Source organism: Pinus tabuliformis, chromosome 9 (assembly GCF_031772625.1).
Source record: "Pinus tabuliformis cultivar Carrire ecotype Pingquan chromosome 9, CPIR1, whole genome shotgun sequence".
Classification (NCBI taxonomy): Eukaryota; Viridiplantae; Streptophyta; class Pinopsida; order Pinales; family Pinaceae; genus Pinus; species Pinus tabuliformis.
In genome coordinates this window covers 1118571623-1118579217 of record NC_142307.1, presented here as the reverse complement: position 1 = coordinate 1118579217, position 7595 = coordinate 1118571623, and the positions used below count along the sequence as shown (strand labels likewise).

Here is a 7595-nt window from a genome sequence, read left to right as displayed (position 1 = left end):
AAATTATAATATAAAATTTCTATTTTAATCATTAAACAAGAAGTTTAATATACCTACACTTAATAATACATTTAATACTGGTAAAAACAACTCTCATTAATATACCCACACTTAATAATACATTTAATAATGGTAAAAACAACTCTAAGTATGACTTAATGTGTAATTTCTTTCTTATTATCCAAACACATTATCACATAATAATATCCTTAAAGACACCCAAGTCAAAATTTCATCCAATAACACGAAGCTTTTAAACATTATCACACTTTCCCCTACTACTTTTATCACTAGGAAAGTACTATCATACACTTCAAAACATACATTTATTACTTTTATGACTCAAAGAAAATGATCATACACTTCAAAAGATATATATATTAAAAACCACATTTTCAAAACATCACTGAAAAATAGATTTTTCATAAGAGAGCATGTGGCACTGAGTTTTCAAAAAGCTCCCCATCTCTAAAAAGTTTTTGTACACAGTTCTATATACAACCATAATAAATCAACTACACTAAATCAGTCAAATCATTTTTGCCCTTAATTTCATAACAAATCAATTTAATATAATGATAAATCATTCATTTAAAAATATTATTATTTTCTATGTTATTATTGTTAAAAATCATAAACCATTTCCGATTTTGAAATTCATGTGAATTTCTGAATTTCAATATAATAAACATACAGAGGAAGGTTCAACTTCTATAGAATGGTTTTTCAAGAGGGTAATTTGTGAAAGTTTGACTTCTTGGAACTCCATTTTGACGGATAATCTATGGCGCAACAACACTCCACAGTCCATGACTCGGACGGATTTGCGGAACATCATCATATTTCACGAAATATTTCCTATCCAGAGTCCCACAAAATAGAGTCTCTTCTGTGACGCAAATGTGTACTCGTAGTGTGAGTAACATAAGTTGCCACCAACGTGTTTTCGTCATTTTCATCACATCTGAACGTGAGAAAAGGGCTTGCTGACAGACAGATCCATTTTCTGTTAATTTCTAGATCCGTTGAGTTGCTGCGAGGTGCATGGTGAAGCATCAAAGACCCACGCACAATATCAAATCACCGTGCATCAATTTTGATGTACAAGACCTTAATGCCGAACCATGTAATATTTGGTTGCCGTTGCAACTGCGTCTTCATCCAACTTGCAGATTTAGAATAAATTTCTAAATAAACCTTTTTGGTGTCATGACGGACACATGATAACTTTAAAGTAAATATCAGTTCAATAACGTGGATAAATCAATCGTTTCTATTTTCCCATGAATGACTCTGAGAACCGAGATCATACATCTGTTTCCATTTCAAGATCTCTACATAAAGAGGAAAAAGAAAATTTGAAGTTGAATAAAGATGCAAGAAGTTGAGGATCTACAACTAAAGAAAAGGTAAAAATATAGGAATTATGATACAGTTTCTTGACATCACGCTTCATCATCTGTGGTTCAGAAGAAAGCATGGTTAGTGTTCTTAATGGAAGATAAAAGTGGTTAAAGAAAACGTTTAAACAACCCCATGGTAGTGACTGTTATTTCTATCTTAATCTAACTAGTAGTTGGAAATCTCATTTATGTGTTTAAAGGAATGAAACAGTCTAGTTCTCGTGACAATGGAAGTTAAAGTTGCTTCAGAAGAAGAAGGAAAAAAAAAAAAATTGAATAGGATTAAATACCAAAGAAAATTTCAAATTCGTGAGTGTTTCAAGAGAATTATTTATGTACCTTGATGTTTCGATTTTGAAAACAAAATTGTATTGTTAATGGAGCTCATGAATACTTATAGGCAAACCCAGCGAACTTCATAATTTGTTGAAAATATGAATCAAAAATTTAAAAGAGTAAATCTATCAAACATAAATGTGAAGCTATTTTTTACTTAAATAAATTATAAATATCGCTAAATTTTGCTCTCAAACACGCTGCAAGTACATTATTTTTGGAAACACGTTGAGTAAATCCTAAGCACAAATAAATTTGAACCTTTGTTTAGTTTCTACCCATCATTGGCTTGTACCCATAGAAGCCAATTGTGAGCCAGGATTGATGATCCAAGGAGTTAAAACTGATTATGATATAAGGGCATTGGTTTTCTACAAAATTAGATACAGTTTGATCACAGAGACAAAGAATCTGCTCTTCTGGAAGATGAACCTTCTTTTAAAAACTCAAATCATTACTTGAAAGAGAGAGACCTCTAAATCCTTGCTTGAGGCTTGATCAATGGAAGTTTGGTTCAGTAACTCGGGTTGAAGGCCTTTAAATTTCATAAATGGCCTTGGGAATTGGTAAAATGTTTATGCTAGTGAACACAGTGTCTCACGTGGAACTAATTCTGCAGGACGTTCAAATACCAAACTCATCAATGCACTTGAGTTTTCGTTATTGATCATAGCTGTATGAAGATGGTTCATTCTTAAAGAGACACGTGGGTGGTCAGTCCCAAATTATTGTGAGAGGTTGAACTCAACATTAATCTTCTAACACACAGGATCAACGACCCACAATAACACACGGTGACAAACAGGATCAACGACCCACAATAACACACGGTGACAAATAGTGGTTCTTCTCAGAGGGAACAATAACAGCGTAATGAAGATTTGTAACATGAATTTGTGTGAGATTTAAATGTATTATTTTCTTCTCATTAGAAATGAAGAAAGTGAGATTGGTATATTGTACAACATTAGATGATTTAAAATGTTTGAAATAGTTGATCTTGATATATGTAGTCAAGTGCGAACTAGGTATTTATACTCCCGTATTGTAATTCTTTTTGTTTGTGCTTGTGTGAGGTTGAATTAAATTGATTTTCAAATACTTGAAAATGTAGAAAAACATTATTGTTATAAGTTGATGAAATTGCTTTTCTATTGGTTTAAGACAAATTAAGTCTAGCATATTTAAAGAAAATTTCATATTGTTGTGTCTAGGAAAGCCATAATAGTCTTCTTAATTATTTTATTGATTGTATATTGGTTTAATCATATTTAACTAAATTAATTAGAGAAACTATGAGGATTGAGCTCATGAACTACTCTAAATTTTTGTTAGTTAGGTGACAAATTTAAAATTCATATTGTTTATAAACTTGATGAAATACCTTGAAATTTGATTAACTTGTAATTGTTAAGAGAATAACATGTTTAGATATAAACCTTTTCTGTGGTTGGAACTTTATTGTATTTGAGCTTAAAGGATGAGGTATGATATTAATGAAAAACTTATTTTAGTTCTTGTTTTACAGGAATATGTTCTTGTGATATTTTTTGAGGGAGATATTGAAGAATAGTGATATCACATTTTTTATGAATTGGAATTGTTGCATGAATTAGAAACCTAAAATGATTGTATTGTATGTGGAATGGAACAAATTGTTGGATTTATGAATTTGTGCCTGGATGTATACTTGCATGAGTAGTTAGTAGTCTTGCAAAAGGTTGTAATATTTTGAGAGGGTAGTAATTCTCCTTTACTAAAGAGAGAGAGAGAGAAAAAAGAATCTTAGCTTTAGGCTAGAAATTCCCTTGTGATAGTCTAAATATTATGTAAAATCAACAAGATTATTCATAGTTTGAGAAATGTATGGTATTCATAGTTGTGTTTGAATTTTTCACATATGTATTAATGTTTAAAAAAAATAAGCCATGAAACCAAATGAATTACCTATCTATCCAATATAAATCATGAGTAATTGGGAAATGGGTGTTGATATAATGTTATAGATAGCCTACTTTGTGAGCTGTCTTGGATTGGAAGATTGCAAATTGATATGTTGGTATCAAATTCCTCTAAACCAAGATCAAATTGATTCTCAAGTATCGAAAGTGAATTACATTAATGGTTGTGGAATTCAAGGAAAAGTCAGTGGTACAAAGTAGTGATTGCCACTTTACCCTGAGAAGTTAAAATAATTGTGCTTTGAACTTCAAATTGTTTCTTTTATTCTTAGGATTAAACTTTTGATGAAAAGTTCCTAAGGGTTTTGATTGCATCTATGTCTTATGGAATTAAAAGGTTAAACTTCGAGTGAGAAAATACAAGTAATGTGGAAGATGCAAGTGGATTATATTTATAGGACAACATGTTTCAGTAACTAGATTGACATGCAATTGTATGTGTATGATTTTGTAGCTCTTGTCATGTAAGTTCGATTATATGATGGGATGAACCATCAATGTTTCTGTACAACTAATGTGTGGGCTATTTATAGCTTGGAAATCTCAATATACTACTTAACCAAAAATATGACACATGAAGGATTAATGCAAACTATGAGAAAGAAAAACATGTGGGATGTCAAATTATTATAGATAACTTAAGTAGATGTCATGTCAATTACATAAAACATTATCTTGATATGGTATTATAAATTGTATGGTTGGTTTTGATATAGAAATCTTTGGCATTTTATATCAAAACATGTCTAATATGACATGGATACATTTTCTACTTGATTAAGAATGATATGTTTTGGTTTTCATGGAGATGCTTTCACTTTAAGCAAAACATTAAATTGTGAATTGCCATGAATAAAAATATATCAAATACATATACATAAGTTTAACACCTTATTGATAAAAGAATAAAAAATAATCGAGTATCTTATGACTGTAGAAAAACTTTGGGCCAAGTTTAGCCCAAGAGGGGGAGTATGCAGTGTCCCTTCTTGGTTAGCTATTTTTGGTGACAGCTAGAAAGGGTGATTTTCATGGAGTGATATAAAAATTATGTATATCAAACTTATGTATATTCTTGTACACTATAGACATGGTTTAGGTCACATAGTTGCTACATGTTTATGATAATAGCTATGGTTGTGTGTTCAAGACTAGTTTTGGTTAAGTGCATATTATCATTGTTTCTCTTTTGGTATCCTAGTTTTGACTTTGGTGCATGATTGAATGATGATCTATGGTTTTCAAACATAGATCTATGGATTATCATCGTTGTGGAGAACATATGGTTGATTATAATTCTGCTAATGATTCATAATTAGTATGATTATGTATGCATAACATTATAATGAGAAGGATATGGCAGGGAACTTGGTCAACTGCCAGCAAGGGTGCTCAAATCAAAGAATGTAGAAATTCCTTATAGATTCAAACTGCTTATGTTATCTGCTAAAACAAAGACTTTAATCTACTCTACTCATTAGAAAAAACAATTAATCTATCGAGAAATCACAACATACACATGAGACAAGATTCAATCACATATGCTTAGAGATTTATCTAAGGGGAAAGGAATTGCTCAAAATCCCTTCCTATCTGTATTGCATTAGTCAAAAAATAGAGAAGAAATACAATGCTTGTTCAAGCCTGAACAATCTCTGTACAAGTATAATCTATCTCACTACCTCACAAACTGACTTTCGCCAATACTTAGCCAATTTTTTTGCCTGCCAAGCTTCTATTTCCTTGCATTGTTTCCTTTGTAATTACCCCCCTATTAATTAGAGAAATTCCCAATTAGAATTGCGCAATCTCTGTAGGCCCTTCTCTGACTACATGCACCACATGTACAACTTGGAAAATTATACAATTGATAGTACACTACCCTTGAACTCCAATCTCAAATGGGTAACTCAAATTTCATGCATGCATGAGTTAATTATCGATGGTTTATCAGCTAACTGGTTGAAAGCTGAAGTTGCACCCCACTGCTAGACCTCCTACTAGTTCCTCCAATAGTTGGAACTAGATTAATTGCATTTAGCTCAATTTAACTGAATTAAATTTTTACAACTCAAATTAAACTCAACCTAAGCTCTTAAATTTTAGGAACCACTGTACATGACTCAAGTTAGGACCTCAACTTGAATTAACTAAGCCAACTAAGTGAAATTAACTTATTTAACTCATTCTTGTTGTCTTGTGACGTGGAATTACAATTTTCTTCTAATTTAATTCAAGGCAAAATTAAATCAAGATTTTCTTGTTGCCATTCTCAACACTTACTCTCAACAAGAAATGGATTCACATCGACCCCGATCCAATGCCTTTGGAATGTATTGCATGCAACACTTCTCACTATTTTTGTTTCTAATAAAACATCTACAACTAAAGAGCATAAAGAAAAAAAATCATTGAATCAATCTACAACTGTCTACTGGGAAAATTGTGTTGTTGTTGACTCTGCTACTAAACCTCCTACTCTGCTATCAACACTGATCTACACTCCTCATTATCTAACTGGCATTGATCCTCCTTCTACTAAATACTATGGGCCCCTGTATCAAGGTAATGATCCATGAGACAAAAACACCTCAATGGACCCTACCCAAATTTTTGCAACTCTTGGAACTATTGCTTCACATTGCCCCACCTCACACCTAAAGGTATGGTTGCATGTGCTCCGTCTACCCATTTAGCTCAAAATTCCCCCCTAATAGAGGTCTCTCCTTGAGTGGATGTTTCCACTCTATCTCCTCTATGCTGCTCCAATTTTGGTTTCTCCACAACTTGCTGAGGTTTCTTATGAGGCTCCATTTTGAGAGGTAAATGATGCTCCCTCTCAACCACAAAGTCTCTAATGTTTTTCCTTTCTCCTCAAGGCTTTTCATGCATCTTCGACCTCAAGTGCATATAGTTTCTTGATTCGCACACTGATATGGATCACTTGTCCCGTGGCAATGTGTCTAAGGAAAACCTTTCCTTTGCTAAATATCACAGTGTAACCACGTTCTTCCAATACTACGACGAAAACAAGATTCTTCTTTAGACCTAGAATAAAAATCACATCCTTGAGTCTGAGAGGAGATCGAAACTCCCTCTGAGAAGTAACTGTACTGATATCAGTTGTGTTATACCTCTCGTCGTCTCCAAATTCAATGTTCTGCTTGGTGTCTTTCTCCTCCAAGTCACTGAATAGTTTTCTATTCCTCATCATATGAAACGAGGCACCGCTATTGAGATACCATATGCATCCCATTATTCTACTTTTCATGCATGAAATGGGAGTCAAATCAAGCTCGAATTGTGAAGATAGAGCTTCACCTGCTGCTGCCACTGCATGATCCTTCTTGATTGCCTTATTCTATAGACATTTCGTGGCATAGTGCCTGAATTCATGACAATGAAAGCACTTGATTTTGGAAAAGTATTTATTCTTGCCCTCCTCACCTTGGGACTTCTTTCCCTTGGCTTTATTTCCTTTGTTGACTAATGCAAGGTCCTCTTCCTCTTCTTTGGATGAGGTCCCAATTGTCCCGCCTTATTTCTTCCTACACTAGATAAGACCATAACCGCTCCCAACTCGATAGTTTTTCTCTACCATTCACGAAATCCTAATAATTTTTCTAGCTCTTGGGAAGACCCAACAGAGATAGATCTACCAAATCTTCTTTAGATATAGTTACCCCAACCCCACCAAGTTCATCACGACATTGTGTAAACTTTCTTAAGTACTAAATAATTGTGTCATTCTTTCGCATCTTGATGCTACGGAGCTTGTCCTTCAATGCCAACCTCATGTGGTCACTGTTGTTCTTAAACAAGTCAGTAATTGTTTCCTACATAGCGAATGGAGTTTCTTTCACATGGATATTGGAGATAATATTCTCTTGAACTA

The 7595-nt window shown here is 33.2% G+C and overlaps 1 pseudogene; it reads right to left on the bottom strand.

Moving 5' to 3' along the window:
* Nucleotides 1–726: 726 nt before the first annotated feature.
* LOC149152579 (uncharacterized) lies at nt 727–6956 on the bottom strand (annotated as a pseudogene).
* Between the last annotated feature and the right edge of the window lie 639 nt (nt 6957–7595).